Genomic DNA, 10,733 nt, shown 5'->3' on the forward strand with positions numbered 1-10,733 from the left:
AGAGGGCATGAATTTTCTAAGATGATATATGTTACATCCTTAATATATGTGTGTGTGTGTGTGTGTGTGTGTGTGTATATATATATATATATATAAATTATATATGTAATATATATACATAAATTTTATATATATATTTATATAAATTTTTACATATAAATTTATATATATAAATATATATATATATAAAAAAATATATATATATATATTTTTTTTGACAGTTTGCTTCGAACTTCATTTGAGAAAAACAGAAGATAAACGTATCAAAAGTACACAGGTGGGGGGGTCATGGCCAGTGGTGGCGGCACCGGTGGGCATTCAGGCAAAGGCTTTTACTTGGCTGCAGACTGGTCAGATTTCGCAGCTTCTGGGCCCCCAAGCTGGGCCCGCGACTCGAAGGTGACGGGGATAGTGATCTCGTTGGACTGCGTGGCTGGCTTGGGCATGGGGGCCTCCACGGTCAGCGTCCCCTCAGGGGACAGGGAGGAGGAGACCTGGGTGGGGTCCACGCCAGGGGGCAGCGTGTATTTCCTGGTGAAGCAGCGGGAGATGAATCCATGCTCATCCTGCCGCTCCTCGTGCTTGCCGGTGATCTCCACCACGCCATCCTTGGTCTTGACCGTCAGCTCCTCGGGGGCGAAGTGGTTGACGTCCAGGGACACGCCCCAGCTGTCCGCCGTGTGCCGGATCTCCGAGACCCCGCTGCTAAGTTGCCGGCTGAACGCGCGGCTGTAGGCGGGCGCGGCCACCGCGGGGCCCTCGACCGCGGCGGGGGGCAGGGGGCGCACGTAGCCCGGCCAGCTGCTGGTGCCGAACCACTGCGACCACTCCTCCGGCAGCCGGGGCATCCCGAAGGCCTGGTCGAAGAGACGGCTGTGCGGGTACCACACACAATTTTATATATATATATATATATATATATATATATATATATATATATATATATAATTGAGTTTTTAAAGATATATTGCCCCTCCTCACCCATATACAGATTATATTCTCTCTCTCCCCTCCCCCATATAAACAGGTATATCTAAAACTTTATAATACTTGAAATACAAATTGGAGATTATTATAAAGAGAGATATATTTGTTTACATGGGGGAGGAGAGAGAGTGAATATAGTTATATGCATCTATCTATTGATCGATTGATCTATCATCTATCTATGGAGAGAGAGAGAGAGATTGCAAAGTGTAAGGTAAGAGCAGTTATCTTATAAATTACCTTACAAAAAAGGTTAGGGAAATCTGAAAAAAGTTCTCCCTGAAAGCAGGAGAGGAGGAAAAGTCCTCAACAAGGAAGGCAGAGAAAGAGTCGTCAAGAAAGTAGAAAGTAAACTAAAATAAAGTCCTTTAAGAACTAAACATGAGTAGGGATTCCAAACAGAAAGCCTGATGGTGTCAGATGCTGCCGAATTCCAGCAAGTGGGATGACTGAGATGAGGCTGTCCTTGGAGATTTTGCCTACATAACTTCCAGGCAACCTAAATATATGCTAGACAATAACTTTTAACAGAAAATGGAAATTATGTCTAATTAGATACCTTAAAGGCCTTAATTTACTACTGTTTTATTGTTTCAAAATAGGAAGAGATTAAAAAAAAATTTCCACTTCATCTATTCAGTATTCCTAGTAAGACAGTACTAAAATGATACAACAACCATATCCATAATTACTTCTCTAAAGTCGTATTCTAGTTTTTGATTATGGAACAGACTATTTTTAAAAGACTTTTTGAATATTGACCTCATGAAGTTATTGAACCTAGCACTTTCGTGCATTATGAAATTTATTTCTTATAATATGCCTCTAAACTTGAGATTGCATGAGAGGAATAAAATGACCACTTGCCAAAGTGATAGAGCCAGTGAGTAAAGGAGCTGGAACTTGAACCCACCTGTTAGAGTTGGTAATCACTTTGCTATGACATGCTCTTTAGGAGACAGGGATGTGAATGTCTGTGTGTACACACAAACTCAGAGCATGCATATAGAATTCCATCCCTTCTTACGTCTGATAACATGCTATATCCTTTCTACATCTTCTCTGTATTATTTCTCCTCTACTGAGCAATCTTTCTTATCTGTTATTTAACTTACATACTGCTGCCTTAATTATCTTTTAAAGTAATAATAGTAATAATCAATTCAAAACAATTACTCTGACTTATTTATGAGCTTAAATTCCTTAACTTTTTCTTTAGTATGATACCACATTTCTCCTTTTATCACATTTATTATTAATTTGCATTACTCCTTGTCCTGGCTTTTACTTCCACAAAATTCCATTTGCACTAGATTGCAAACCATTTAACAGAAAGAACCATGCTATTCAACTTAATGTCCCCACTCTCTCATATTTAAATAAAGTTCTTATAATATTCATTGGGTTTGCTGAAGTTTGTGAATGGCATGTATGTTTCATTGACTATCTCAGTACCTAGCACCTTTTCCTTTTGGATATTCAATAGATATTCATTGACTGTATAAAGGAATGTGTGTCTAAGTGAAGGGAAACTTCTTAATTATGTACTACGGGTGCATTGATAATCAGATTCATCTTGCAGTTTACCTCTCCTCACTCTTGATAAAGCAGCAGTGCTTCTTGATAAAGCAGAAAATCAACAGGTGCTTTTTTTTTTGCCAAGAAATCTCTCATTGAAATCCACTATGAATTAGAGCTTTGTAACAGGAAAAAGAAAGAAAAATGTCACCTATAAAACCTGTAATACCAAGCACCTGGATTCAGATCTAGTTTGGCTTTCAGTTTTGATGAAAATAGTTGAGGGTGGATAGGTGATAAAGACAATAGAAAGCTCAAAATAATACAATATCTTTGGTCAAATCAAAGTATATTTCGCGGAAAATATGAATGATTATCACTTAATTTTTAGACACCCACCTTGTCTCTAGAGTGTAGAATATGTGTGTGTGTGTGTGTGTGTTTGTGTGTGTGTGTGTGTATGTGTGAGTTTGTGTGTGTATAGTGGAGGGAGGTGTAAAAGATAACAGAACACTGTTTTTAAACTTTTACCATCACATACTTGTCCTTATAGAGAAATGTGTGGTAGTCTGGCAACACAAAGGTGCTAAGTAGGTCAGATTAAAGAAAAATTAGTCTGGAATTTATTTTCTCTTTATGATTGCTTTTGATAAAAAGAGCTTTTGATTACCCAAATTTTCACTTTATAATCAATTGTATTCGAGATGTATACATGGTCCAGAATAGTAAACTATTTTTAATACAGCTTTACACAATTCAAACTAATTGTGTAATTGCGAATTCACAATTTTTATTTCTATTCACCTAAAACTTTATAATACTTCAAATACAATCTGGAGATTATTATGAACACTGATTTTCTCTCCTTATAGCTAAATAATGGATTAAGTTGCCAATCACAAGTTAGTAAGATGATGATAAAATTATTGGTTATGTTCTAATATGAGGACAATAATATCACTATTAAATATTTTTGTTTGGCTGAGTGCTAATGGAATTGTTCATATCAACAGATGCTTAATCCATGTGCCATGAAAACTCTTATTGAAATCCACAAAGAAATTAGAACTTTGTAATAGATGTGTGGGGCTGGGGAGGATGGGTGGGAACACCTATAATACAAAGCATCAGGATCCAGATTTAGTTCGATTTCAGGTTTGATGAGTAGTTGGGAATGGATGAGTGAACAGAGACAATTAAAATGTTCAAAATACTGATTAAGTGTGTGCATGGTACTTGCTTTATTGAATAAATGCATAATTTTCTTTTTTTTCTTTTTGTAAAAATTTTACTTTAAGTTCTGGGATACAAGTGCAGAACGTGTAGGTTTGTTACATAGGTATATGTGTTCCATGGTGGTTTGCTGCACCTATCAATACATCATCTATGTTGTCAGCCCTGCATGCATTACCTATTTGTCATAATGCTCTTCCTCTCCTCTCTCCCCACTCACCAACTGGCCCTGACGTTTGTTGTTTCCCTCCCTGTGTCCATGTGTTCTCATTGTTCAACTCCCACTTAGGAGTGAGAACATGCGGTGTTTGGTTTTCTGTTTCTGTGTTAGTTTGCTGAGAATGATGGCTTCTAGCTTCATCCATGTTTCTGAAAAAGACATGATCTCATTCCTTGTTAAGGCTGGATAGTGTTCCATGGTGTATATGTACTATGTTTTCTTTATCCGGTCTAGCATTTATGGGCGTTTGGGTTGGTTCCATGTCTTTGATATTATAAATAGTGCTGCAATAAATATATGGATTCTTTGATTATGTTAATGTCAAGAAGAGCTTTCCCTAGGTTTTCTTCTAGGATATTTATAGTTTTAAGTTTTACATTTAAGACTTTAATCCATATTGAGTAGATTTTTGCATATGGTGAAAAAGATAAGATTTGAATTTTATTCTTCTGCATATGACTGTTCAATATTCTCAGTACCATTTATTGAAAAGGGTGTCCTTTCTGCAATGTATATTCCTGTCAACTTTGTCAAAGATCAGTTGGCTATGTGTGGCTTTATTACTGGAATATATTTAACCAAGAAGGTGAAAAATTTCTATGAGAGACACTACAAAACACTGATAAAAGAAAGTGTAGATGACACAAATAGAAAAAAACACATACTTATAGATTGAAAGAATATTGTTAATATAACCATACTGCCCAAAGGAATATAGAGATTAAAAATAATTCCTATAAGAATAATAATTTCATTTTTCACAGAATAAAAAATAATATCCTAAAATCCATATGGAAGTCAAAAATGCCGAAATAGCCAAAGTAATCCTAAGCAAAAATAAAAAAACATAGAGTCATCATATTTACCCAAACTCAAATTATACTGCAAGGCTATAGTAACAGGAACAGTATGATAGTGGTATAAAAACAGATCAACATGTTCACTTTAAGACACTAGAATAAAGTGTTGTATTGACGATAAGGTCAATAATTCGTATTTACATAATAAATCACATCATCTCATTTGACTGAACCTGTGAGTCAACAGCCCAGTGTTTAGATAAATAAATTTACTGACTCATAGATACTGTGACTTACTTATTTTAATACCATTTCTAAAAAGTGGAATTGGACCTCAAATTTAGAAGGAATATCATTACTTAAATCCATGCTTTCTCCTCTACAGCAGGGCTTCTCTCAGAAGTTTATCATCTGCCCTCTCACTTATTCCTTCACTAACACTGATGGAAGGTAGGATTGGTATTATTGCCTTCATGTCATATATGTGACAACTGATGCACAAAGAGAATCAATAATAAAGGTTAGTGGCAGGGCCAGAATTAGAATTCATTTGTATACACTCAAGCTATCTTTCAAAATCATAGCAATCTCATGCCAAATAAAATAACATACTTGAGTCACTGCATTTTTTTCTGAAGGCCATATGAGTTTTCAGGTAGATAATCTACCATTTCCTGAACATGTATTTAATAGAGTGATGCTAAGACTGAGGTTATTATTAACCTTTGATAAAGAGAATAAAGTAATGTATATTTCTTACCATGCGTGTTCATGTGTTTAAAACACACACTCAATGACTTCCAATAAGAATGATTTTTAAAATTCACATTACATGTTCATATGTGTGAGCCAACTGCTTATTCAAGGGCCCAGTATAAACAATCAGCCTCTATTTGGAACATGCAATTCTTATTTAAGAGGGGAAAGAGCAAGTCACCTTGTAAAAATAACGTTTGAAGCATCTGCTCAAACTTAGCAAATGTCCTATCTGCCCATTCCATTGGCCAAAGCAAGTCACATGGTCAAGCTCAGTGTCAATGAGGTAGGCATTTATACTTTTCCTACACTAGGAAATACAACTGTTGGGAATCATTGGGAATGTAATCCTCTCATAGGAAGGGAGTAAACAGTTATGAACAATAACAGCTACACATGGTGTTTAACTCAAAGTAATAAATGATGGAATTGGATTTTTAATCTAGGTCTGTAGAATTTACAATTATATTGCTTTTTAAAGATACCTTATTTTAAAGAATAAAATAAGATTATAAAATATATGCATTATTCTTAACTCATTATTCTTATAGTAAAATGAATAGAGTTGAGATTTCAATCATTATCATAGGGGACACGCTCACGTTTAATTATAAATACTAACATTGATTTTTTAAAAAATGAATAACTTGCTTCATATTTTTCCATTTTGGCAGAAATTGCATGTGCACATTTTATATGACATTAAAGAAGATGTTTAGGAAACAGTAAGTGGTTAATATGACAGCTCTTCTCACAGTTTGCTAATTTAACCAAGCTTTAGTTTTTGTCAAAAAAGCCAACTATGCCTGAGAATATTACCAAATAATTAAAATCAAGGTTCTCTGTTTTCTGGGTTGTGACTCTCAAAATGCTGTAGGCCAGATCTATAAATAGAAATGCAAAAATACAAAGCTTGAAAAGATTAACCACCCATTTCAAGAAGCCAATCTCTTGCTGAATCACTAAGTGACCAAGTGTAGAGGAGTCATGAGGTTGGAAACTGAATATAATAAAAGTCAGTACAACAGCCTTCTCTTTCATGTGTCAAGAACACATTTTGACATTGTGGAGGAAAAGTTTGTCTTCGCCTTTCAGGTTCTTCCTGTCCTCCCCTCTGCAGCCATCTGGTATAATTGGGAATAATTAGTAATCTCCTTCCACTGTGTCCCTCCTCTGCCAGTCCTGGTACATCACAAGTATGTGTATTTTGAGAATAATTTGGGTGGGTACTGCTAGGCAAGTTCAGGTAGTTGTATGCAAAGATGGTAGAAAGGGAACATTTAGCATTTTGAGTTCTCCACTCTGTCCTAGGCTCAAAGACATTGATTTATTTCTTCCTTTATGTGGACAGAGAGGTAATATAGCCTAGTGGTTAAGAAAATGTATCCCAGTTCTGATAATTTCTATGTGTGTGATCTTGGCTAAGTTACTGTCTGTACTTCCGAGTCTACATTTATAAGATGGAGGTAACAGTAGGTTTGGTGATTAAATCAGTTTATATATTTGTATGCACATCTATATGCATATATAGTTTAGAATATTTTCTATGTAAAGTTGGTACTTTTTTTTTTGGAGACAGAGTCTTGCTGTGTCACCCAGGCTGGAGTGAAGTAGCATGATCTCAGCTCACTGCAACCTCTGCCTCCCAGGTTCAAGCAATTCTCCTTCCCCTGCCTCAGCCTCCTGAGTAGCTGGGACTACAGGCACCCACTACCATACCTGGCTAATTTTTGGTATTTTAGTAGAGACAAGGTTTCACTGTGTTTGTTTCCTAGTCTGGTCTCGAACTCCTGAGATCAGGCCATCCACCTGCCTCAGCCTTCCAAAGTGCTTGGATTACAAGTAGACTATTTTTTAAGATATTAAATAGTAGCTACCTACAACTGAGAGGAAGTGTATGTTAGAAAACTATATTAATCCATATTAGTTATCTAATGCTGCATTAAAAATCACTCCACAGTTTCATGGCTTAAATCATAATAGTCATTTATTATTTCTCATTATTCCTGTGGAACTTGAGATTGGGTCAGCAGAGAGATTTAACCTGAGGGTGTCTTGTGAGATTGTGATTTAATGTCAACTGCTGGTAATAGTCATCTGAAGGCTGGAAGGGAGCTACAGATACACTTCCAGTGTAACTCGTATGCATAGCTGGGATTGTGGGACTTGCTAGTTGAGTGGGGATCTCAATTTTTCTCCATGTGAGTCCTTCAATGGTGGTGCTTCAGTGTTTATACAGCATGGTAACTGTCTTGCCCCAAAAAGGAGTGATGCAAAAGACCAAGGAGTACTTTGCAATACTTTTTATGACCTAGCTTGTAAGATTTTCTTCCCCACTGAGGACAGTTGAATACCTTAAATTGATCAACTGCCTTTTGAATCTATAGTTTAATGCTTAGAGGACAATTTTATCAAAACTGAAAGGAGACATCAGTGTTCATTCCATATGTTGGGGATACACCCTAAGCTTTTGTTCTGCTCTTTCCCACTTTTCTTGGTTTCATCGTGATTTGTACCTTAGGCCCCGCTAGGGTCTCTCAGAAGGGATTCCTTCCCAAATTTAATTTTCACTTCATGTGGTAGGAGATTATAGTTTACTACTTTTGGACCTTCTTATTCACTCACTCACTCACTCACTCACTCACTCCTCAGTGAAGAATGATGTAATCTCACTCCTTTTCCTTGGAGTGAGCTACCTGTGGGAAGCATGTTTTACTCTTTTCTCCATGTTCAAAAGAATGTAAGAAGCAAAGTTCCTAAAAGTAGTGACTGGTCCTAGTCTGGTCTAGTACAACAGGTTTAGGGAGTAAGTTAGTCTAATTCTATTTTTGGGGCAGGACCGGGGGTGGGGGGACCAAATTATCTTAAAATAATGTCACATTCTTTATCAGTAATTGAGATGATATATGGTCTCCTTCTCCCTTACTTCTCATGTTATTTCTGGGTTGGTTCAAATCTCAGGCAGACTGGAATTAATTACTAGCTCACTAAAATTCCCTGCAGTGCTCTATTGCCTCTTTTTCCACATGAACTTTCTCTGTAGTATTGAAGTGATGAGGTACAGGGGGTTACAAAGCCAAGATGATAATTGCATTCCAACAATGGTTTTTCTCATCAAAATGCCTTTATCTATGACAGACATTATGTGTTCCATTGGCCTCATGAAATTATTTACATGCAACTTGCCTTCCTAAAACCCTTCAATTCCTGTTATAGAACATTATTTATTAATATATGTATTTATTATTTATACTTTGTCTATATCTGAAGAGGATTCAGTGTTGATGTTTAAATATTATGCTAGACAATAAATGCAAATGACTTATGAACTCTCATTCTTTTCTCTTACATATATAATCCTATATGTAACTTCAGAGTCTTCAACTGGGCTTCATAAAATTGTGAAATATTACAAAAAGAGTGGCAGTCAGAAACTTTAAATTAAGCCTTGGTTTTTGAATTTAGAGAACTCATTTATTAATTCATAACTCTATTTATATGATTATCATGAACATGCAATAGTTTTGAAGATTAAACAAAATGGTATAGGTAAAATAAGTTCAAAATTACTATGAAATAGCCTTTATAATTAAGCTGTTAATATTAAAAGGATTTCTCTAATAGTTGCAATTTTAAGATATTGATTCAAATCTTTGGCAGTTTATGAAGGGAGTTATATGTTCCAGTTTAGATGCTAATAGTAATTATTGAGACAATATTTTAAGCACGTATGTATCATCAGAGAAAGACTATTTAAAATCTTTTTTGCAAATATGCTGTTACAAGATTCTTGAGAAAATAATATAGTTGTAACGGACTAAAAACAGTTTTCAAAAAGTATAAGCAGATTCTCTGATCTATCCTTGTGACTTGCTAATAGTAAAATAAAAATGGTTACATGTATAAAGTGTTTAATATTTTCATATTAAATAAATATTTATATTATTGTGTATTGTATATTAAAATATTTGTAGATACAACAAAAGAAAATAACATATTAAGAATGTGCATTCACTGCTGATGGCTACAGTTTATGTTATTCCATTACAAGTTAATTTTGGATTCATGATTATTTATATCCAGTTATCTTTGATTAGTCTTAAGGATTTGTACTCATCTTACTTCAGTTCTTTCTCTAAATGGCTTTGTATGTCTCCATTTTCTTTTTCCTTTGTTTTTGTTTCGTTGCACTTTATTGTACTTTGCAGATACTGTGATTTTTATAAGTTGAAGGTTTGTGACAACCCTACATTGAGCAAGCCTATCAGAATATTTTTTCTAATTTTATTTTATTTAAAGTTCCAGGATACAAGTACAGAACTTGCAGGTTTGTTACACAGGTAAATATGTGCCATGATGGTTCGCTGCACCTGTCAAACCATCACCTAGGTAGGTGCCAGATGCACTAGTTATTTATTCTGTTGCATAGTTTGTTACCTCTTCATTTTCATGTAGAGGTAACAAACTATGGCCCAAGGGCAAAATTTGGCTCAGAAAATTGTATTGGGCTGCAAAGTGCTCACTTTTTAAAGCCAATATTTTAAATCTTGACATTTTATATGAAAATTTATGTCATAAATTAAACTGAAAAATTAGAAGGGGATAACAGTGATTTTTCATTTGTGCACAATTAAAATTCATTGGAGCCAATTTGCCTCTTTTGAATAAGTTCTTTTGAATTCACCGTACTAGGCTGCCTCTTCCCACACTGTTCATTTTCTATAGTCTTCACCTTGTCCGTTTCACCTGAGTATTATCTACCTGATTCTTAAAACATTTGCCTTTGAGATGTAGAGGTCTAATTCATCAAAGTTGACTAGATCTCTCCTTTAAGTATTTTTCTCTTTAATTTTTGTTTACCATCCTTGGAATATTTCTCTAATTTTGAAGTCATTTTTCTAAGTTAAGATCTTAATTATGAAATTAGAATTATTTCTATTCCTAATATTCAAAATTCTTAATATTGATATTTTTTGGGTCCCTTGACTGTAAACATACACACATACACGAAAACATCAATTGGATCTTAACAGCTTAAGAGGAAGGATGTACATACTGGGAAGGCTGTGGGGTGGAGGTGTTTTTAGAAAACCAAACTGATATTATAAGCATGAAATGTTTACTATAATGTGTCAAATAATTCAGTATTTGCCTATCTTGTGTTCTGTCTTCTTAATGTGATTAGTCTGTCTGTCTGTTTTCTTCTTACAAAAGCTAAC

The 10,733-nt window shown here is 35.2% G+C and overlaps 1 pseudogene; it reads right to left on the reverse strand.

The window, feature by feature from the left end:
• Positions 1–261: 261 nt before the first annotated feature.
• Positions 262–881, reverse strand: LOC120363928 (heat shock protein beta-1 pseudogene; annotated as a pseudogene).
• Positions 882–10,733: the final 9,852 nt, after the last annotated feature.

This window comes from Saimiri boliviensis, chromosome 2 (genome assembly GCF_048565385.1).
Source record: "Saimiri boliviensis isolate mSaiBol1 chromosome 2, mSaiBol1.pri, whole genome shotgun sequence".
Lineage (NCBI taxonomy): Eukaryota > Metazoa > Chordata > Mammalia > Primates > Cebidae > Saimiri > Saimiri boliviensis.